A 25,043-nucleotide genomic window follows, 5' to 3' on the forward strand; every position below is an offset into this window, starting at 1 on the left:
TGAGGGATTTGCGGTATTCGGTGGCAAAGTGGGACTGGGAGAAAAGCCAGTGAGAAGTTTATTCGACTGTTGTGTTTTTATGAAAACATTAGAGCTCACCTGTCGGACGACCGGGGAAAGATACATCGCTTCGGGAGGAAACGGAAATTGTCATCGATAGGAATCGCATCGTCGGTCGATGTCGATTGCAGCTGACAATACAAAACTAGGGTTCAGATACTATATAGGGAAAAACTAGGAGAGAAACCGCACGGAGTGTTGTCAGAGAGCAAAATTCCCATGCGAATGCTTGTCAAAAGTGTAGTCAATGCGGTCGGAAGACCGCAGTTGTTTGGTCTGCCGTCGGACAATTCTTGTTATGACTGGAACCAATTAATCTTTGACATGCAATTGGAGTTGGAGAGTGAAAAATTCCTAGTTTAGCTTACTGTTTTGAAGCTTTCAAACGGGATAAGAACACGTTTATGAAATGTGCCGATGTTCTATAAGTTGGACTGCTTATTTTTTCTTATTTTGAAGATTCTGCTGTGATTTACCATATGAACGCTTTAATATTGTTCTTGAATTTGTGTTTTATCAAAGTCATTTCAACTAAAAATGTTTTTTATATGTTTTTTAACTCAAAATAGAACGTTTTAAACCAGTTGCAGGATATACATTGTCTTATTTACGATTAATCTTTAATGAATATATCATGGTTATCTAATGGAAAATACATGTAATTACAATTTTTACAATTTTTGAAGCATTTCGATAGAGAGTACAAAAGCAAAACAGTAAAGGGTAAGTTTCAACGTATACGCAAATATTGCAATTTGAAAAACAAGATCATGATTTCACAGAATAACATCACCCAAAAATTACTCCTTCTCACACAAATACACAAACACATACGCACCCACCCAGCTCGGATAACAATCGCATCCTTGCCACCAACTCCTTCGCTGAAGCTTCCCATACATAATTCAGCGCGGGGTTGGAAATAAATCAAATTAAGGAGCAAACTTTTCATTTCTTTTCGGGTGGCGCCGCCGCTCATTGACGTTCCCACTTCCACCGGCCATTTTCTTCCCCGCGTTGGGTTTTTCCCTAGCCAACATCAACCACACACACACACCCACAATATACTTTCTCTGAAGAAGCACCGCGTAGAACGTACGCACATAAATACGTACACGCGTGTGTGTGTGTATGTGTACGCGAGCTTTCGCGTAATAACATTGACGTTTGTTGGCTGCCGTTTGTGTGAGTGTGTGTGTGTGTGTGTGTCTTCTTTTTGCTGCTAGCATTATTTTTATTATTGTACGGAAGAAAAATTACATTTTCATAGCTCGCGTGACCTGCGCGATGTGTGTGTGTGTATGTCGGCAAAATGTATAGGATACCTTGACCTGGCCATTCATTCATATGGGAGAAAGAGATGCAAGGGTACATGTACTACCGTAAGTGTTGTTGAAAAATGTACGCCACATTTTAGTTCTGTATCTTCACGGTTCAAAAAAGTTTAATTTTGAAAGGTTAAAAATTTGATGGTTGAATTTTCCCTCACTTTTTTGTAATTTTACCTGAATTTATGTACAACAAAGCAAAATTCACTAGAAAAATGCACCAGCTCCTGCTTTAATATTACACATGTTTTTTTACGAATAACCTTTCATTGCCGATTTTGTGTCAAAAAATGTGAAATTTTACATCATGAACTTGTTTAATTTTCATCAGCTTTGTTGAAATTCACTATTTTACATATTATTTTATGTAAAAGGGTCATTCTCAGCCAACTCACACAGCAGTTGCCCCGACCCCTCCTCGATTTGCGTGAAACTTTGCTCTAAGGGGTTATTTTGGTTCCTGATCACGAATCCGAGGTCCATTTTTCGATATTTCGTGACGGTGGGCGGTAAGACCCCTTTCATTTTTCTGTTTTTTTACTAAGACACGTTTTTCAGTGATTTTCAGCTCGCAACCGTGAAGAGATAGAAAATTGGTGTCAAAGGGACTTTTGTGTAAAATTAGACGCCCGATTTGATGGCGTTCTCAAAATTCCGAAAAAACGTATTTTTCATCAAAAAAAGTTAGAAAATAGTTTTAAAATTGCTGCCATTTCCCGTTGCTTAACTGTCAAAAATCGTGAGACATGTCATTTTATGGGAAATTTAATGTTCTTTTCGAATCTGAAATAACCCAGGAGGGTCATTTTTTTCATTTAAAAAAAAAAATTCATTTTAAAATTACGTGTTTTTCTAACTTTTCAGGGTTACATTTTAGAGTTTAACAATGTTCTACAAAGTTGTAGAGCAGACAATTTTTTTTTTTTGATATGTAAACATAAGGAGATTGCATGTATTCTTCACGAGTTATCAGAATTTTACAAAAAAGTTTTTTGAAAAAGTTATGATTTTGGCCACAACAATCGTCCAACTGGTCATTCTTATGCAAAATTAGCTGAACTTTCCGAAAAAAAATAATTTCAAAAGCACACGATTGAGTTTTTGGGGTTAAAAATTCGAAAAACTGTAAAACTTGTAAAATTCTGATTACTCGTGAAGAATACATGCAAACCCCTTATGCCTATATATCAACATTTTTGTTTTTGTCTGCTCTACAATTTTGTAGAACATTGTTACACTCTAAAATGTAACCTTGCAAAGTTAGAAAAAACACGTAATTTTAAAATTAAAATTTTTGATCTAAATGAAAAAAGACCCTTCTGGGTTATTTCAGATTTGAAAAGAACATTAAATCTATATATATATATATATATATATATATATATATATATATATATATATATATATATATATATATATATATAAATATATATATATATATATATATATATATATATATATATATATATATATATATATATATATATATATATATATATATATATATATATATATATATATATAAAAATTTCGGCGGTTTTGTTCGAACGCGAATCAGTTCAACACGGAACGTCGGATCGAGGTGCTCTTTGTTGCGTTGGGTTCGTATAAGTCCAAGGAAGGTTTATACGCTAACTTATTGACACTTTGGCCACTCTGGAACCGATTCCAGAGCATCGGCAGATTGTATGGAAAAAGTTACGCAAAAAAAAAAATTTGATCACAGGAGGCTGAATAAGCAAAACAAAGTTAAAAACGTCAACAAACGAAAAATGGCAGAACGAAGTTTGTCGGGTAAGGCTTGTTTCCCATAAAATGACATAACTCACGATTTTTGACAGTTGAGTAACGGGAAACGGCAGCGATTTTAAAACTTTTTTTAACTATTTTTGATGAAAAATACGTTTTTTCGGAATTTGGAGTACGCCATCAAATCGGGCGTCTAATTTAACACAAAAGTCCCTTTGACACTAAATTTCTATCTCTTCACGGTAGCGAGCTACAAATCACTGAAAAACGTGTCTTAGTAAAAAACCAGCAAAATGAAAGGGCTCGTACCGCCCCACCGTCACGAGATATCGAAAAATGGACCTCGGATTCGTGATCAGGGACTAAAATTACCTCTTAGAGCAAAGTTTCACAAAAATCGAAGAGGGGTCGGGGCAATTTTTTCCGATTTCGTGTGAGTTTGTGGAGAATTACCCAAAATGAAATAAAATTTAATTAATAAACACTGTTTTGAATACACTAAAAAAATGAGTTCGCGTAAACGTGAACAGAGTTCATGCCAACGGGAACCAGGAAGAAAACTGTTCACTTTCATGGTGCAATGTACTATAAAAGTTGAACAGTTTTTTTCCTGGTTCCCGTTGGCATGAACTCTGTTCACGTTTACGCGAACTCATTTTTTTTGAGTGTACAGCTTTCTAGACTTATCACTCTTGAATTAAAACGGAAATACCTATCCAATGCATATAATTATGAGGGGAAATATCTCAACATCAATCTGTTTGTTATTTACTTCTACCATCAGGGTTGGTAGGTGGCCAGATAAGTATGAGAATACCAGTCTTTTCAAATGTCAGCTAAAATAATGACAGATTTTGACAGATGCTAATTTTATACCAAATTCGACAATATTTATTGAAAAAAATAAGTTAAATCCTCCCTCCATATCCCTCTATATCCTTATCCATAATTGTTATTAAAATTAATGAATGTGACATTTGTTTTCGAAAATTACTGATACCGTCATCAGGGGTGACATTGGGTCTGGGGGGTGAGATTGGGTCATACAAATTTAAGCATTTTTGTATGACCCAATCTCACCCCCAGACCCAATGTCACCCCTGATGACGGTTCTTCAGAACTCTCTCAGATCAGAAATCTATTAGACAAAAATGAAATAAAATCTTTTTTTTTTGGTTTTTTAAAACAATGTAGCAATAATGCTCATCTATTTCAGATTAAAACAAATTAAAAATAAATCAAAAAATAAGGTTTATGATGATCTTCCCGCTTGTAGATGACTTAATGCCAGAAAACACTATTCTGGTTTGGCAGTTAGCAAATTTACGATTTTTATCTATTTAATTTTAAAGGTAAAATTATATTCTCGAATACTATGAATCCTTAGCTATTGGCCAAGTATAACAAGAGATGTTGGTGAACGTGTATGGGTGGCAAGAAACAGTAGTTCAACCGCAAAGCTTTGCGGTGTTTTGGTAAAGTCATTAAATTAATGCTAACAGCGCAGAGGCTGCTAATGGAGGATAATTGGGAAACCCCGTTTTCCCTCCCAGTTTGGGTGGCGGGTTGAAGGGTTCAGGCAAGCGTTTCTTTGGAGTACAATATGGGTGAACACCTCAAGCAGGCTGGAAATATGATTACCACTGGAGGTGAAACGGGTCGAGAATCTATCTCACAATTAACTAATTTGATAAGTTAATTTCGGTGAACGTTACGAGAATTGTAACCATTTCCACAAAATGAGCTACACATGGTTGCGATCATCAAGATGAGCAATTCTTGGAATGATGGCAACCTGACGTTCAGCCAAAAATACTTCACTCAGTGTTGAAAGCTTCAGCGTGTTTCCTCCTGAAAGTGAAGGTCCCGTACAAAGTAATTTGTGACGGGCACACTCTCAATTTGCTTCATCACAACACGCACAGCAGAGTCGTCGTCGTACGTGCCAACATAAAGCGCGCGGCTTTTATTGGCCAGGAAGCCGGGAAACTCACACAATCTGGAAAAGTGAACTTTCTTCCTCCTGACTGACATTGTGTACGGTCGCAAGGAAGCCTTACTGCCGCCGCAGGAAAATTGCTTTGAGACGCCGAAACGATACACGGTAAGAGGATGCTCCTTTGGGTGGGTTCTATTAAATGAAATGGTCTAGGGGTTTCCCGAGGACTATGACGGCGCCAGAAAGATTGTCTAAAAGAAGCTGATGTTGAAAAAATAATATCTCGCAAAAAATCCCAAACTTGAAATAAGTATGGTTTGAGAATGTGATTTTAATACATATATTGAAAGATTTCAAAATGAATTTTCAAACAAACATTTTTCCTTAGAGCTCTCAGCATTCAAAAGGGCTGAAAATTTCGAGAATGCACAACTCAATCCCGATGCAGGTCTTTCGTAGCATCGTTACTTGAAGTTTCAGGTATACACTAGGTTGAAGTAAACTTACCCTTCTTCGCTAGGCTATGATCCGATAAATGAAACGATTTCCATGAAAGGACATGAATATTGACGTTTTGATGGACTTCGTCACAATTTGGAACGTCCGAATCCTCCAAGAGGATGTTTGAAGAACATGGAATGTTCTTTGCCATTCTGGTCATGCCAATGACATAACAATATGATTTTTTTAGGTCTGCTAAATACTGCAGTAAATAGTTAAAATTGGCCAATTTGTCAAATATGAAAAAAATCAAAAATGGTTTTGTTTTCTGAAAACAATATGATAATGAAGCATTCTTTTTTTCTGATTTAAAAATTATTAAATAAAAAGGACTACAAGTTTGCTCACTAAACCAAACACATTAGCCTGATTAAGTAAAAATTAGTCCGAATTACATCGGACAACATCAACCCTCCTCCTCAACCTACCCCCACAAAGCCAATTCATTCAAGTTCCGCTGGAAAATGTCCTCGGGGAAATTGGAAAATTCAACCACTCCGTAATACACCTTCAGCCCACCCAGGTGTCGCGCAGGCTTCTGCCGGTGCCCCGTCATTCTACGCGGTGCGGCGTGCCGTTGATAAAAATCAATTTTCCCGTGCCCGAAAATCCATTACCGTAAAACGCTGACTCAAATTTCCACTCCGCGCGAACATGAAAATGAGTACGGGGGCAAAAGTTTACATTTCTCGTCCCTCGCGCTCTCTCGGTGGGACCAACACGATTTTTTTTCGGGGCTGTTTTTCTCAACGAGATCGACGAGATACGACATTTTCCGGGAAAGTTTACCCTGCTGGAAGAGGGCGAGGAGTAGGTAACACGATTTTTTTCTACACCACCCCTGAAAATTCTATTTTCACGTTTTCACGCAATGCTCGAATCAGCTATCGAAAGATCACGAAACACGGTCAAATAATGGGGGAACAGGTAAATATTTCGCTAATCAATGGACTTATTTAGCGCGGAATTTATGGCGGAAAGTGAGAACGCGATGGATGGGAGAGCGCTTTTTTTTCTGGAAAATAAATTCGTTCGATCGCACGATACTCGTTAATTACCCACCTCCCTTCCCCTCCTTAGAAATGGTCGTCGACGAAGGTGGATGAAAATGTTACATTTTTATGGTGGAATTTTTATTGCCCATGATTGAGTGATATTGGGGGTCGAGATTATTTTTTAACGCTGGCCAACGACCATGGGTTTGTATTTTGGAATGGTCCTTTGGACAAGGTTGCGCCTTAAGGGGTAATTAAAACGACGAAAGGTACGATCATTTATCACCGTCTGGGGTTGCTGTAGATTTGGCAGCAATTTGGATTTGAAGTTTATTGTTTGATAAATTTGGTTCGACTTGTGAAATATTGTGTAAGTCAAAGTGGCAAATATATGTTATGTAATTACGGGGGCTAGTGAATCATCGCGATTGCGTGAAACGCTTGTAGTTGGTGAAACCATTACATCTTGAAGTAATTTCGTGGAATTTTAATTTTACTTTAACGAATACTGTATACACTATACTGTATTCACTACCAGCAATTCTCTGGCACTTTTAATAACAGTGAAATTATTAATCGATTTAAAAATCTTTAAATATCTGGGTAATTTAATTTATTTTTGGTCTGATGGTTCGGTCAATTTTGAAAATAGCGTCATTTTTCGCTAGTTCTAGAGAACTTTCTCGCATTTTGGATCCCCTTTCAGTGTAAATTTCAACAGCTGATTAATTCAAAATTGGATACAAAGTACCCGCAAACTCGCTCAAAGAACCGAGTAAATTAACTGAAGGAAACAAAAGTTACAACACGTTCCTCGAAACAGTGAGAAATTGGGGTCATTCTCTGTCTATTCACAGGAAATCTGAAAAATCGGCTCCTTCGTAGCAGATTTGAGTTTATTCAAAATTATTTTTATTTTAGTGAATTTTCGGTGCACAGTGCCACAAATGTTTATAGGGGTAATTCTCCGCCAACTCACACAGCAGTTGCCCCTCTTCGATTTGCGTGAAACTCCGTCTTTCGATATCTCGTGACGGAGGGGCGGTACGACCCCTGTAATTTTGAAACATGCGAAAAAAGACATGTTTTTCGATAATTTGCGATAATTTGGTGTCAATGGAACTTTTATGTAACATTGGACGCCCAATTTGATAACGTACTCAAAATTCCGAAGAAAAGGATTTTTCTTTGAAAAAACACAAAAAAAGTTTTAAAAACTCTGCTATAACTTAACTATTTTTTGCTACTCGACTGTGAAAAAAATGGGACATTTCATTGTATGGAAAATTTACTTTCCGAATTTTCAATAACCCAGAAGGGCTATTTTTCATTTGAAACAACACTTTTCATTTTAAAATTTGGTGTTTTTCTAGCTTCGCAGGGTCATTTTTCAGAGTGCAGCAATATTCTACAAAGTTGTAGAACAGAAAATTACAAAAAAAGATTTATAAGCTAAGGTGTTTTCACATGTTCAAAAATTAAAGGGGTCGTATCGCCCCACCGTCACAAGTTATCAAAAAAGGTAGCTCAGATTCATGATCAGGGACAAAAGTTACCCCTTAGGACAAAGTTTCACGCAAATCTAAGAGAGGGTCGGGGCAACTTTTTCCGATTTCGTGTGATTTGGGAAAGATTTACCCCTATAAAAATCTGTGGCACTGTGCATCGAATGAACCGAAACGCAGGGGAATGCATTTTAAATTTTATTCAGATGGCTGCACTTAAATTTCCACTAAAATTAAGAGTAAATTGAAAAACATTTTTTTTGCCCCCTGAGTTTTTGAGCCGATTTTGAGAGGAGTTAATTTTTTAGCTAAAATTTTTGGAAATCATCGGTGAATCATTGCTGTACTTTTAAGAGGGATTGCGTTTCGAAGCACCTTAAAAAAGTTTAAGCTTAAGGGGTTCCATACATGTAGAAAATCACGAAATTTCATACTACAGAAAATTTATTAAATCCACTTTAAAGATGATTTTCAATCACTCCTGAAAATTTCATGAAGGTATTTCATGATTTAACTGAGTTAGAGACGATTTAAGCTCAGAGCTCAGAGCAGTCTGAGCGTTTTTTCTCTGAACACCAAGCTGATTTACGGGTGCCACGATATCTCGAGATGGGACGGACCAAATTGGCTGAAATTTTGGGTGAAGACTCCCAAGACATATCCCGTGTGCATGACGAAGCCACATTTTGAAATTAGGAATTTTCAAAAAAAATCCAATACAAAAAGCTGGCGATTTTTAATATGAAAAACAAAAAAATATTTTTATCTTTTTTTTTAAATAAACTTTTTGAAAATCGGCTTTCGTCATGCACACGGGACCGGTTTAAGGAGTCTTCACCAAAATTTTGAGCCGATTTGGTCAAAGCAATGTTGAGATATCGTGGCACCCGTTTTTTGAAACTGCTAACTTAAAATAGCTATATCTCGGCAATGCTACAACCAAATATCTTCAAATTTATTATGTTGATAGATAAAAAGGAATATTTTAATGTTCTGAAAACAGATTTTGAAAATAAGTTTAAGTGTGTGCTCAAACCAACCTCTGACATTTTGCCGATTTACATGTATGTAACTCCTTAAGTTTAAAATAAACCTAAGAATTGAGTTAGAACTTATTTTCCAAATTAAAAAAAAATGAAGCAAAGTTTAATTTAAATATGTAATTAACCATAGTTTCAAAAAAAAAATGAACATTATTCCAGATATTCATAAAAAAAGAAAACAACACAAAGAACTTGGGCTTAAATCAGAATTATTTTCAGATGATTCCACTCCATATTTCAAAGAAATTAAAAATTCAAAAATCAAACTGCCTTTGAAAATGGTTAAGCATGAACTTTAAAATAAAAATGAGAAAGTCTTGTTGAAAGCATGAAAAAACTAATGTTTTTATTTCTTTCCACAGGGGTGCATCAATATTATCACTTTTTCTACAAGCAATTTTTTATTTATGTTCGAATAGTTCTGGCAATTTCAGGAAACCAAGGCCAAAATACAAAAAAATTCTCGGGAATTTGAGAATTCTAGATTTTGAAAAAAAAAATTGGGAATTCTGTCCTGAATTTTCCTAGGTTCGACGTTGTATCAATTATTTTAATGTGTTGTGATAAAGTTCGGAACATTCCAACGATGGTTTTCTAAGAAAAAAAACAAAAACAGTTAAAATAAATTGGAGTTTCGCTCTTATTGATATTTTCAATATTGTTTCAGAGACTGTCGCTCCACAATTATCATTGAACATTTTCAAAATTTATAAAATCTTGTATGTACGATATCAACTCACCGTTTAATGGATTATCTAATTTTGTTATACTTCGTGCATTAATTTTCAGGGTGTGTCAACAAGATTGAATTTTTATTGATTAGGGACGATCCACAAACCACGTGGACACTTTTTTTTGGATATCTCAACCCCCCCCCCTCGTGGACAATTTTCCATACAAAAAAAAAAAACTTTTTTGTATGGAGCGTGGACAATCGAAGCCCCCCCCTCCCTCCCCCTAAACTGTCCACGTGGTTTCTGGATGGCCCCATATCTCAAAATTGAAATCGAATTTTGGGGATCTGTGAACGTTAAAAGTTTAGGCATTGTGAGTTGACTTCTGCAAGCTCTTCTGTCAACAATTTTCCATAAGTTTCATGAATCCAACTACACCCCCACGTCAGTGACAGTGACACCAGTCTGATGTCATCACAGGAATACGGTGATTAAACTGCTCAACTCAGTCCCCGGGCAGATATATCTCCATTGCGCGTTCCACGGTGTAATTCACACGAAAATGGGTGTTCTGTGCGTTCTGGTTTTTTTTTCATACCGCCAGACTGACTGGCATCATTGCTAGCCAGTTACTGCAGATTGCGCGCTCCGGGTGGGTTGGCGTTGGTTCGGTTTAGGATGGGTTGGGCCGCCATCCGGCGTCACAATCACTGCACACGAATAATTGTGCAGCTCGGGGCCGCCCGATTCTAGAGTTCAGCCAGCTACGTTCAAAGACAAACAATTCGATTCGGTCCGTAAAAAGAGATAATTCATCGGGGACAATATGGCTGCCTCCCGAAACAGATTGATGTTAGAATCGACGGAAACCGGAACGGGAGTGGCGATTGGAATTCAATTACCCATGCCTACCGTGATCGGTGATATGCTATAGTGCACGGAGGTAAGTTGTCATGTTTGATTTCTAAAATTTGATTTGTTGGACTGGCGACCCTTTCGATTGGTAACCTCGAAAGTCAAATTGTAATATTTTTCGTAGAATTAAATTCATCATCATTTTTTACTACCCTCAGTCCTCCGTGCTCAATCCAATTCAGAACGATTTCATACCTTATGACTGTTCTGCCACGGTGGTTCTGGGGTGCAATTTGCAATTTTCGGAAATATCCACATAAGCGATGTTTACTACCCGAGAGCAGTTATCATCGGCATTACTTTTAACGAGTTCCAACTCTTGCGTCGCGTTGCCTCCCGGCTGCAAAGTTACATTAAATTTCAATCCAACCTCACTGCATAAACCCTTTAGCGCAAATCTGTTTGCCAGATTTCAATTTTCATTTCGTTTCTCCAAAAAAAAGTTTAAAAGGAAGAAACCACCGCCAGGAGTGTCATTCGTTTTCATTGTAAAGTTCACTTGGCCCTCTCACTTAGGCCGAGAAGAGCGACAAAAGCAAGGAAAGCTCTCCCCAAGCGTTGTGATAATACTATGTTAATTATCGTTTGCTTTTTGGCACAACGAAATTTTCTGGCTTGGCCGGGTAAGGCATCTGCAGCCAGCCAGATTTGGGAGGTATCGCGCGCGCGTTCAGTCCCAAGATGGCGATGAAAATAAATTTAAATTTGCGGTTTTTGGGACAGCAGCGACGAGAAGTGGCATTGCCCATTTCGACAGAGGATTGTAATGGGTGAAAATGATGTTTGATATCATTTTGTCAAAGGGATGCGCCCGTCTTTGGCCGATTTTAATTTTTTGCGTGTTTTATGTTTCTGTTAATCAAATAAATATATTGTTTCTAGGAGATTCTCCAATATTTATATTATTTTTTTCATATGTTGTTGATACTTGATACATAGTTTTACTTCGCTGAAATTGGGTCATACAAATTTCAACATTTTTGTATGACCGAATCTCACCCCCAATGTCACCCCTGATGACGGTAAAACTTTGTCGGGGAATTTCTTATGATAAAAGAAGCCATTTTGTGTCATTGGTTCACCCTTACAAGTCTCCATGCAATTAGGCAGCTGTTCGTACAAAAAATTGTACGTAAATATTTGAAAATCTGTAACTTTTAAAGGAATATTCTAATCGATTTGGTGTATTCGGCAAAGTTTTAGGTATTGATGAAGACTTTTAAAAAAAGGTACATGGATTTTTATTGCCGATTTTTAAACAAACTTTTTTCCACATAAAATCAATTTACCATTTTTTCTTTATTTTTGAAATATGTTGGTAGAGATAGAGAAGTATGGATAAATACTATGCCGCCAGGCTATGTTTTTTTAAGTTGTGTTTTTTGAAAAAAAAAAAGAAATATTTTTAAAACAATTAAATTAAATTTGAAGTCGAAAAGTATTTTACATTCCGTTATTTCGATTTTTTAAAAAGTATCTTTTCGGTTGCAAATTTAATTTTACATTGATAACGAAGTTGACTTTATAGCTATCGGCCACCATTGCTAGTACCAACCGCTAGTGTCTTCTTTTTATCTACAAGAACATTTATAACTGAAGTCAATAAAAATGTTTAACTAAAATATCTATTTAAGAGAAAAAAAAAACTATTTAATTTAAACAAATAATTACTCGGTGCACGGCGTGGCTGGAACAAAATATTATAAACCGAGATACCCCATCGAAGATTTATTCGTAGAAAGTTGTGTTTTACCGGCCTGAATCAGAATCTATAAGGCTGGTACCTACAAATTTTATTTAAAGTTTTTGTCTCCCCCCCCCCTCCTTTAAAAGTTGGCCAGAAAAATCAGGGGGCAAATTTTTTTTTCAAACAACTTCAAAATATCAATGGAAATTTGAGTGCAGTCAGCTGAAATCAATTTAAAATGCATTCCCTAAGTTTAGAATTTTTTTTAGTATGTTTGGGTTGATTTAGTCTTTAAAATTTTCGATGTTTATTATCGCAAAAAGTTTTTTTTTCACAATTTTTTTTTGTTTTCGTCAAATCTTACATTTTTGAAAACAAATAATTGCAAAACAACTGAACTTGTGTAAAAAAATTTCCCTGCAAATGTTGAAACTATCGCTTGTTATTTCAATATTTAAATTTTTTATTTTTTTGCCTCCCCCCCCCCTTCGATTAAAAATATTTGCATCGAGCTAAATACAGCCCTCTGGCACCACTGCAAACGTCTGGAACGTTTGACAGTCACCAAAACCTCGAAGAGCCCACGCATTAGTATGTGTGAAGAGCCCACCATAAACAATGCATTGGATAGAGAATGTGCATTAGTATGTGTGAAGAGCCCACCATCAACAAAGCTTTGGATGAAGTATTGGTGTATTCTGATTGTTTACATCAAAATAGGGAAATGGTGAACGCGAAAGAGGTTAACCAAAAATAATATTTTGGTGTATTTTTTTACAAAATTCGGTTGAAGTGGTCACGCGAGTGGTCCTGTTTATCTAGGGAAGATTTCCGGACATATTTTGTGTGTGTATGAGGCCGGAGTCAAAGGAGCTCTTGAATCGGATGGCGGGATGAGCAGCCGGAGAAGCAGGAGTAGTTTTAACCAATTTAAGACAAAAATGCGATTCGACCGGGAAAATCTGGGACCGAGGATCAAAAATTTCCACTCGGAAGTAACATTCTTTAAAGAGTCCTGGACATGCAGCAAGTGTAACGTGTAAAAAAGAACATAATTTAAAAAAACGTCTCTGCACTTTGTTTATTTTTCAAAATCTGACAGTAGACACCGTGGTTTTCTTCTTTGTTTTCTTGATGTTCGTTATCGAATATTTTGGTTTCATAAACATGGCGGCAGTGACAGAGGGCTGGCTTAATACGAAAATATTGTTTCGGTGAAAATTCCGTTTTTCAAAATTTTAAGGTTTTTGATTTTTGGTACGGATTTTTAATTGATCTGGCCTTATAGGTGGACGATATTATTTTTTTTTTGAATAGTCCTCAGCAATACCGACAACAAGACACAAAAACGATCAGAATATTTACGTACCATGTATGGACAGCTGTATGGATGTATGGACAGCTGCCAAAATTGTATGGAGCCTTGTAGGGTGAACCAATGACACAACTGGCTTCTTTGGTCATAAGGAAGTAACCCACAAAGTTTGAACCAAATTAAAAAAGATAAATAAAATCATTTTTGGTGGAGAATAGTTCCTTTTTAAATATTTATAATAGATATGCAGATGAATTTCAATCACTACTGCGATACACAGTAAAAAATAATGTAAATTCGGAAGCTGTAATTTTGAAGGTTGAAATTACCACTTTTATGATGTAATTTTACCTCAATTTAGACTGAAAAAGTGACATTATACCAGAAAAGTGGTAAAATTACACATTTCCAGAAGTAAAATTACACATTTTTCTGACATAAAAGATGTACCCCTTCTCAGATGTTATATTACCATGATTTTTTTTCTGTGTAGCGAACAAATTGCATTTTTCGAAATCAACAAATTTGGCCTTCTTAACAAAATTAAAAAGGGATAATCTCAGTGCTTATAATTACATTAGTTAAGATTATGTTTCAGAGAGTTATTCCTGCATGCAAAGGTTAAAGTTATAATGAAAAAAATCTGAGGATTGCCATATTGTCATAGAATCCATAAATATATAACTAGCGAAATACAATAATTTTCAGTACTTCAAGATTGTTAGAAAACAGATTGTATTTATGAATCTTTAGAATGTTTGAAATTTTTTTTATTAGGTTAACAAGAAAATTATAGCTTTAAAGATAATTTCTAATACCAGCAAACTCAACCACGTTACAAGAAAAATCTTTCTATCACCCCTTCTCCCTCGTCATAATTTACGTAGAGGACACAGATCGAAAGAAAAGGACATTTCCGCCACGCTCTTCTTAGGGTACGGCAGGCATGCTCCTTCTCTCACTGTGGTGGTGGTTCTTGTATTCGTCATTAAGTGGCAAATTCATCACTACTGCTCGAAGCGCGGAGCTTCCTTCCCGTAATGACTTTAATGCATAATTTATTAGTCAACTCCTTTATCATTTGCGGTGTTTTTTGCGGGTATATCCCATTTGGCATAAAGCCATTTGGCATAATGCCGTTTGGCATAACGCCGTTTGGCATAATGCCGTTTGGCATAATGGACGTTTGGCATAACGGTCATTTGGCATAATGGCCATTTGGCATAATGGTCATTTGGCATAATGATATTAAATTTTCAAAATTATGTCAATTCCATAGACTGGGATCAATCGGCACTACAGTTTGAATGAGGACAGCAGTTTTTAGTACATTTTAAAAGCTTAACATTTAGAAAACGATGCACTTTTTTGAATGTTATAGAATTTATAACACTTCTTCAGTTCTTCAGGCAGCTTGCTTGCCCACTGAGAATTTTGGCTGGAGCCATGAGTCGATCTGGTTCGAGATCGAGCCCGAATCGAGTCGAGGCTCAAGCAAAATTCTCAGTGGGTGGTTACATGAGAGTAGCCTGCCTCAATATTTTCTGCAGTAGCAACAAGTGCTGGCCGAAGAGCTTAAAGAAAAAGTTGAAGTTTTCAGCGGTGGTGTTATAAAATCTGTAACATTCTTAATATTTGACGGATCTTGGCACACTCTTCGGTTCCTTGGTTGTTCCTGGGTTGCTCCCTGGAACACGAACTATGAGGTCAAATTCAATAATCAATAAGGGACTAAAAACTCAAAACCAAAACGCACCGATTATACGGGTTTAAATCCCATTTAAATTTCAAAGTCAAAGCGCCAGGTCCTGTCACAATCAATCAAGCTCATATTTGGGATTCGGGCTTTGTGCATCTAGGGAATCATGACCTGAAATGAACGCAAAATTCGCTCATTTTGTTACATCCTACCAATATATACTCATTCATATTACAGGGTAAATATTAATTGAATATTTTATCAGCAAGTGGCGCTACTTCCATTCAAATATACACAAAACTGAGATTTTTATTTGAAATGTAAACACGAATGTAAAGCATTCCACTTTGTCATATACGTAGAAACATATTCACCGTCTTCAGCTTTGGATCTAACCCAAAAAATCTGCGGGTCATTTTTTCTGAACTTTCAACTGCTGACTCAAGGTTTATATTTCCTTTAAAGAAGGGGGGACACTTTGTAGGCTTGTGACAACTGCTGATAAAAGTTGAATTTTCTTCATTAAAAAGGGAATAATGCGCTTCAGCGGTGGTCACAACTCAAGCGAGTTTTCCCTTCCTTTAAAAATATTCACCTATATCAGCAGTCAAGGAGTTTTCCCTTCTTTAAAGAAGGGAAAATTCAACTTGTATCAGCAGTCAAGAGATTTTTCCCTTCTTTAAAGAAGGGAAAGTTCAACTCATGTTAGTAGTTATCTCAAATCAAAGAAAGTTTTCACTTCTCAAAGAAAGGTAAATTCAACTTGTGTCAGCAGTCAAGAAAATTTTCCCTTCTTGACTGGAGAGAAAATTCAAACATATAGGGATAATTCAACTCGTGTTAGTAGTTATCACAAGTACAGATAATTTTCCATTATTTAAAGAAGAAAAATTCAACTTGTGTCAGTAGTCATCACAAGTCAGTGAGTTTTTTTTCCTTCTTTAAATAATGGAAAATTCTCTTTACTTGTGATAACTACTAACACGAGTTGAATTATCCCTATATGTTTGAATTTTCTCTCCATTAAAGAAGGGAAAATTTTCTTGACTTGTGATAACTGCTGACACAAGTTGAATTTACATTTCTTCAAAGAAGCAAAAACTTTCTTTGATTTGAGATAACTACTAACATGAGTTGAATGAGTTTCTTAAAAGAAGGGAAAACTCTCTTGACTGCTGATATGGGTGAATATTTTTTGAAAAGAAGGGAAAACTCGCTTGAGTTCACAGAAAAAAAAGTTTAATTTTGGAATGTTGAAAATTTGGTAGGTTGAATATTACCTCTTTATTTGTGTAATATTACATAAAAAATGTGTAAAAATGTGAACCTGATGAATATTCATCAAAACCTGATGAAAATTCATCATTTTTTGGGGTAAAATTTATCATTTATTTTGCCACAAAATCTGTCACCATTTCCTGATGAATATTACCATCATTTTTTTTTCTGTGTTGTGACCACAGTTGAAGCCCATTTTCCCCTGTTTAATGAAGAAAATTCAGTTTTAGAAGGAAAATTCAAAATTTTTTAGCACACAGAAAATAAATGATGGTAATATTCATCAGGAAATGGTGCCAGATTTTGAGTAAAAAAAAGAATAATTTTACATCAGAAATTGGTAAATATTCATCAGTTTCTGATAAATATTCATCAGGTTCACGTGTTTAAAAAAAAAATAGGTAATATTACTCAAAAAGAGGTGATATTCAACCAACCAAATTTTCAACTTTCCAAAATTCAACTTTGATTCTGTGCAGTTGTCGCAAGCTTAGAAAGTGTCCCTTTCTTTAAAGGAAGTATTTACCTTCATAAATGTCGAACATATTTGGCTCAATCTAGGGGTCAATGGCTTAAAATAGCCCTGGGAACAATATTCAGCATGTGGAGCAACGTTTTGAACAAACGTTTCAAGTTCTGGGCATCCATACACAGAAAAAAATGATGGTAATATTCATCAGGAAATGGTGACAGATTTTGTGTCGAAAAAATGTCTAATCATCAGGAATTGATGAATATTCATCAGTTTTTGATGAATATTCATCAGGTTCACATTTTTACACATTTTTTATGTAATATTACTCAAAAAAGCGGGAATATTCAACCTACCAAATTTTCAACCTTCCAAAATTCATTTTTTTTTGCTGTGTAGCCAGCAGTTTTTAAATAATCTTAAGGAAAGAAAAAAATCAGCTTTCGCCGGCAGTTATCACAACCTAGTATGGTCTTCTTAAAGCAATTCCATTATTAACTTTATTTTGAAATTTTAACATCATTATGCCAAATGACCATTATGCCAAATGGCCATTATGCCAAATGACCGTTATGCCAAACGTCCATTATGCCAAACGGCATTATGCCAAACGGCGTTATGCCAAACGGCATTATGCCAAATGGCATTATGCCAAATGGGATACACCCGTTTTTTGCTCCTTTTTTTGCTGTCATAGTCGAGCTTTTATGGGTAGGAATACTTAGAACAGATTGGCCGATCAGAAATTCTATTTTATAGGTTATTTTAAAAGATAATTGAGATTTCTTTCATTTTAAATTTGTTTCTGTCATTTGATAATCGACTGAGAGGAAGTTTGCAGTTTACATTCAATAAAGTTGCACAATATAAGCCTGATGATTTGATTTTAATATAACAAAATCCTTTCGTTTCAAAACTAGTTTGTATCGCCCACATCGTTAAAATTCTCCACTTCAAAATCCTCCTTTTGATCTGCTGACGACCCCTGAAAGTCCACTCAATTAGAGCGTACAATGAATACGTGGTGGGGCCACCACGTACGGTTTTAATTACAAATCTCCGGCCCTCGAAATCGGGATCCGCAGGACACCTTTCAACTCATCAGGGCTTATGTCTAAAATAGAGCAGAAAAAAAAAACGCAGAATCGCCAGCCCTCATGTTTCGCAGTGCTGTAATATTTAGTGCATGCCATTTCCTCGTCATCATTGCTTTTTGTATGATGAAAAACTTTCCCCGCTGAATGGGAAAACCGACGTCGTTCCGCACTCGAACGAAAAAAAAGCAGCATGGCTGGAACATGTGCGGCACTAAAAAAAAGTTATGTCTATTGGCATCATGGAGCGTTTACACATTTTTTTTGCCTCGTGAGCGCCAAGCCCTTCATTTTGGTGAGCTTTATGAACTTGGTTCTACTTTGTATATGAGTTTTTTTTCCTGCTCCATTCTATACTCCAAAAACGAGGCTTCTTTTTGAAGTTTCGTTTCATGTAGCACAACTGTTGGTTCTCGCTCTCTCTCCATCAGACAGGGAGGTTTTTTTTGCATCAATTTTTCGCGCAACGATGGCAACGTCTAAGTTTTGAGAACCCTGTTGAAGAAATGCTGCTGAGCTTTTGGTCTGGTACCTCGATCCTCAACCCCCCGACGCCCGGGTCGCGTCAGCGATGATGATGATGGCGTAAGGAAATCAAGTCAGGCATCAGAGCACATGGAGTTCACGCATGAGAACATCGGCATCGGATGCGTGTGCGTATACAGAACAGATGTAAACCACCCATCATGATGCGAGAAGGAGGAGGACGAGTGTCGTTTATGAGTTGCAATAGAAGGTTGGTGGCATGTGGGAAGGGAAGTTGTTGCGTACTTGCTGGGATCTTACAACGAACTTAAAGAAATCTTTAGGCAATGATTTTAACAAAATAAATGAAATAAAAAAAAACGTTTTAACTAAGAACTTTGTCCTGAAGTCTCTGTCACGGTGTCAATCCAAAATTGCGCGATGCGAAAGTTTCACGAAGTTCTGTAAGTGCTTAAACACTTATGTCTTCCACCACATTCAGGCAATCTGTACACCCAAAGTTAGAGAACGAGGGGATAGTTCTCACAAAAAGAAACGTGAGGAATGTGCCATTTTGCGAGAGTATAGTCCTCTCGCGTGTTCATTCTTTCATTGGAACAGTTCATCCTATTGAGTGGCTTATATGGACAAATGAATGCCACTTAGTCACCGAACCATGGTGGCCCATACGGCAAAGGCACGGTTCAATATGCCAAAGGTCTTGGGTTCGAGTCTGAACTTTTTTTGAAGATGAACCCATGAGTAAAGGACTCTCGGTAATCGTGCTCTTTATCCTCTCGTATGCCGATGCCCAGTTCTGGGTGTATGTTTTACCCATCAATCGAAAGGGGAAGTTACATAAAAAATGTTGAAATTGTCTGCTCTACAACTTTGTAGATTCTAGAACATTGTTGAGCAATGCCAGCCCAAAACAGGAATTTTTTAGGTACTTTATTCTCGATCCTCTCCGATTTCAATGAAACTTTGTAGACATGTTATCCTAGGCCTTTAAAAGCCATTTTTGTGTATATGGAGCCAGTTAAACTCGATAATGACATTTGAGAAGGGCGTAAGTGTTTTAAATATTTTTGTAATTCGTAATTTAAATATTGCTGTATCTCGAAGCCGTTGCATCGTATCAAAAAGTGGTCAAAGACAAACTTGTAGGAAATTTGACCGGCTTCCTCAAAAAAATGCACTGAAAGAAAAAAAACACACCACTTTTATGAGATTTTTTGATTTTTAAGTTTAAAAGTCAAATTTGAAGGTGAGCAAACGATTTTTTTTCGTTCAAAACTTTTTGTGAAAATAGCCTAAGATGTTACAAAAAGACTCACGAAAAATGCAGGATGGAGCAACTCACCTAATAAAATACAAAAATCATTTACTGAAACTGTTTTTTCAAAAGTGCTCTAAACGTCAAAATTTTCAAAAACGAACACGAGAGTCGATTCTCCAGACAATTTTACATAAAAGTCTCCATATTGACCATTGTCCTAAGTCCAATCCTTGTGAAGTTACAGCGGTTTTAAAAATAAAAATGTTGAAAAAATAGGATTTTTGATGGTTTTTGGCAATTTCTAAATGACATACTTGATTTTTCAGTCTCGAAAATATTTTTACCGGAAAGCTCATCCAATTTTCCATAAGTTTGTCTTTGACCACATTTTAATTGGATGTATGGGCTTGCAGATATAAGCTAATTTACTATCCAGGTTACTACACTACACTGAAAAAATATTCTGTTTTCAGTTATGAGCAATGTAATTTGCTTATATCTGTAAGCCCATACATCCAATTGAAATGTGGTCAAAGACAAACTTATGGAAAATTTGACGAGCTTTCCGTTAAACATATTTTCGTGACTGAAAAATTAAGTCTGTCATGTAGAAATTGCCAAAAACCATCAAAAAACCTATTTTTTCAACATTTTTATTTTTAAAACCGCTGTAACTTCACAAGGATTGGACTTAGGACAATGGTCAATATGGAGACTTTTAAGTAAAATTGTCTGGAGAATCGACTCTCGTGCTCTGTTTTTGAAAATTTTGACGTTTAGAGCACTTTTGAAAAAAACAGTTTCAGTAAACTGCCCTCCAATGAAAAAACGGCTAAAATCCACTTTTGGCAAAAACGAGATATTAGCACCAGGTGGTAGAGGATGTTCCAACGCATCTTCTGGAACTTGAATTTTACTGAAATAGTGTTTAGACTTGGCTGCCGATGCGAAAAACCAAACGGCTAATATGCCACTCTTATGGGAAATTGCCTTGACGGAGATTTTGTGACAAACACTAAAACGCGTTTTTCTCGGAATACTTGATTTGGCATAATAGCCGAATTTTCAATTATGGGCAGTAAATGATTTTTGTATTTTATTAGGTGAACTGCTCCATCCTGCATTTTTCGTGAGTCTTTTTGTAACATCTTAGGCTATTTTCACAAAAAGTTTTGAACGAAAAAAAATCGTTTGCTCACCTTCAAATTTGACTTTGAAACTTAAAAATCAAAAAATCTCATAAAAGTGGAGTGTTTTTTTCTTTCAGTGTATTTTTTTGAGGAAGCCCGTCAAATTTCCTACAAGTTTGTCTTTGACCACTTTTTGATACGATGCAACGGCTTCGAGATACAGCAATATTTAAATTACGAAATACAAAAATATTTAAAACACTTACGCCCTTCTCAAATGTCATTATCGAGTGTAACTGGCTCCATATACACAAAAATGGCTTTTATACCTAGGCCTATAAAAGCTATAACATGTCCTATAACATGTCTACAAAGTTTCATTGAAATCGGAGAGGGTCGGGTACAACCGATTCCCTATTTGACATGGAATTGCTCTGTTACACTCTAGAAAGTTACCCTGCAAAGTTTCAGAAAACATCAAAATTTAAAATAAATTTGTTTGTTCTAAACGAAAACATGACCCTTCCGTGTAATTGTAGATTCTAAAAGAACATTCAATTTTCCATAAAATGACAAGTCCTTATTCTTGCTCAGAATGCTAGAATTGTTTTGCGTTCGCCTCGAGATTTGAACCGGAGACCTACACACCAAAAAAATTTCGTGTAATTTTCCGTCAAATAGATGCACATAACTGGAGCGTCAAATAAGACGTAGAATTACATTAAATTTGAAAATTACACGTCAGCGACGGGGACTCATAAGCATTGAATTTTACATCAAATGAAAATTACATGAACGTAAATGAGAACCTTTGTTATAACCTCAATTAATGTTTGTGGTTTTCGAATATCTTTAAACTCATAAAAATACAACAAAGGTTGCCAAAACAACTTTATTAGGCATATTTTTTTCATATTCAGAATTACGATTACAATTCACAAGCTTTACAATATTACAACGACGCACTTTCGCAATGACGCATTTCCTCGATCATAACCTCAATTACTCCACCGAGAAAATTTCACACAAATCTACGATTTCCTTCAAGCAATTTTCTTCTCATCACAAAACACATTTTCGACTAGCACCTACGCGTTGCTGTTGTCCTGTCGGTACATACCAGCTTCGTGTCTTCCGGGTTTGCCCTCTTCATGGTTCTCTTCTTGCTGGCGGACCCCCGTTTGTGGCGGAAGAGGTGGTTGGATTCTATGCTGCAATCGTTGTTCCGGGTTCAACGCGGCAGCCATGTAGGTCAGGTCTGCCTGCCGGTCAGAGTAATGTAACCCTGGAGGTAGTCACCGACGAAGCAGGTTGGAACCGGAAACCGATTTTGACGGGGCAACTGCATTTCAACGACCTGTAACCAAATCGAAAGAAAATGTGTCAGTCTCGACGGTTTTGAATGAAATAAACTTCCACACTTACTTCTACCCGGGTCCCGTTCAGTAATCCTGGCGAATTCCGACCGTTTTTGCTGGTTTTCGGTGACTTTTTGGCCCAAAACTGCGCGGCAGAAAAAATGGCTTGCACCTTGTTTGCACTTGTTAAGATGGCTGACGTTTCGTTTTTGTTTTTGCACTGTCAAACTGATCGACGTACAGTTGTGTTAACTTACACACAAAATTACATCATAGAACACGCTCCAGGTATGTGCATCAAAAGTAACGTAATTTTCAGTCGTAATTAATTTAATTTAAAATTATACTCGCTGTAAAAGTTTGCTGTACGATTTTTGATGACCTGCGTCATTTTAAACATAATTCTACATCAAATTTTGGGTTACATGACTGTATTTTACGTTTGATTCAAAATTACGTTCAATGTAATATTCATATTTGTTTAGTGTGTATGGATTGTGAGTCCAGTGCGCGGTCCGATTGATCCATACAGGCAGACTATTTAACTATTCAAGGTACGATGTTGCCTTCCTCACTGAGGTAAGGCTTTAATCCTGCTCTAAAAATGAACTTTGTATCAAAACGTCGTAGACCCACCTTCATGCATACATATCGACTCAGAATCAAAAACTGAACAAATGTCTGTGTGTATGTGTGTGTGTATGTATTAGGGTGGGTCATTTTTTTCGAAAGTGCTCGGATCCGGCTGAAATAAAGTCCATCTTGTAGAGGGTACCCATAGGGACTCTCATACCAAATTTGAGCTCATTTGGTTGAAAACTGGCTTGTCGCTCGGGGGTTGAAGTTTACATGGAAATTACTATGGAAAACGCGTGCTTTAGCTTCAAACGCTCCTACAAGCTAAGCGACAAACTTTAGTCCACACTTACACTAGGTAGCCGTGTCGGGGGTGGTCCAAGGAACATTTTTCTCTAAGGGTTCATGGTCATCCGTTCAACCCTGAGCTTGCGCAAAGCCAAAACATCCGGCGACGCCGGAATTCTTCAAAATCTCAGTTTTAACGGTCAACGCATGCTACAAACTATGACAGAAGCATCGTTTGATTGAATGGAAAACGCGACGCCAAACGTCAACTCACTGTTTAAAGGCAAAAAAAATGTTCATCATTGTGGTGTTTACTTTTTGTATTAAATAACAAATTATTCATGATTGTTTTCATGCTTATTTCTATAGAGAATTATTCGAATAAAGGTATGCAAGAAACATAATTGAATAAAAAAAAACCGTTTATGTGGTAGGACATCGTGCACGGAAACAGTTAATCGTCCCACATGGCCAGCGGAATCGACGGCGAGGGGTTCACCGGAGTAGTCATCGGTATGGCAGGACATGTAGAGGTAGTTACGGTTGGACTTCGTGGAGGGAAGTGGTTGCTCGATGCACAGTGCCAGCGGAATAGCCGGCTTGGGGTTCGTCTGGCAGGTCCAGCGGCATCGTCGACGAGATGTTCACCGGAAGAGCCATCGGGATGGACAGGACATGGAATCATTGTCCTTATTGAAGCGGTTAGCATCGGATTACGTTTGTAATATTTCTACTTGTAAGAAACATACTAAGAAAGTATAGTTTTTTTCTATTTTTTATTTTTAAACCAATAAAAGTTATTTCACTAAAGTTTCATGAATATCTTCAACATTGTATCACTTAAACTTCTACTGCTCGCTTATCTTGGCCGCGTTGATGATAGGCTCTCATAGAAATAAATCACCAGCGCCGGAACGTGCAGGCGGACCATCCTGGACTGGACCAGTTCCACCTCCTTCCAACTTCTCCGCCACGTAACCTTTTTGAATCCGTTTTTGGCCTTCGTTCGTTTGGCCGGAATCACCGGAGGGCCCCCCATCTTCTTCGACCCGATCCATGTTCGCTTGTCGCGGCTGACCCGCTTCTCGCCCTCCTTGCGTGCAGATTTCTCCAGAAGATCCTGGCAGTTGAGATTTTTCTCCGGTTCCCAGTTGTTTTCGGAATCCTCGCAACGCTTCCACTTGATCTGAAACTGGACCTTTTAGCGCCGGGTTCTCTTCGCAACGACCCGCTCCACGACACTCAAAAAAATGAGTTCGCGTAAACGTGAACAGCCTTCATGCCAACGGGAACCAGGAAGAAAACTGTTCACTTTCATGGTGCAATGCACTATAAAAGTTGAACAGTTTTCTTCCTGGTTCCCGTTAGCATGAAGGCTGTTCACGTATACGCGAACTCATTTTTTTGAGTGGACGAACTCGGGTTCGGAGGCCATGTTTATTTTCAAATTGCCTATTGCAAACCATTTTATTTTTCAAGAAAAAAACACTTTGTTGGAAAAGCGCAAACCAAAAGACAAACCCTCACATTCGCTTCTAAACAGTGAGTTGACGTTTGGTGTCGCGTTTTCCATTCAATCAAACGATGTTTCTGTCATAGTTTGTAGCATGCGTTGACCGTTAAAACTGAGATTTTGAAGAATTCCGGCGTCGCCGGATGTTTCGGCTTTGCGCAAGCTCAGGGTTGAACGGAT

The 25,043-nt window shown here is 37.0% G+C and overlaps 1 protein-coding gene and 1 pseudogene across 1 annotated transcript in view; one reads left to right on the plus strand and one right to left on the minus strand.

The window, feature by feature from the left end:
* LOC120413993 (protein couch potato) overlaps nt 1–25,043 on the plus strand; it is a 363,237-nt gene that overhangs the window by 148,602 nt on the left and 189,592 nt on the right. The gene's annotated exons all lie outside the window — the stretch shown is intronic.
* On the minus strand, nt 24,199–24,785 carry LOC128093548 (uncharacterized; annotated as a pseudogene).

Source organism: Culex pipiens, chromosome 3 (assembly GCF_016801865.2).
Source record: "Culex pipiens pallens isolate TS chromosome 3, TS_CPP_V2, whole genome shotgun sequence".
NCBI classification, from domain to species: domain Eukaryota; kingdom Metazoa; phylum Arthropoda; class Insecta; order Diptera; family Culicidae; genus Culex; species Culex pipiens.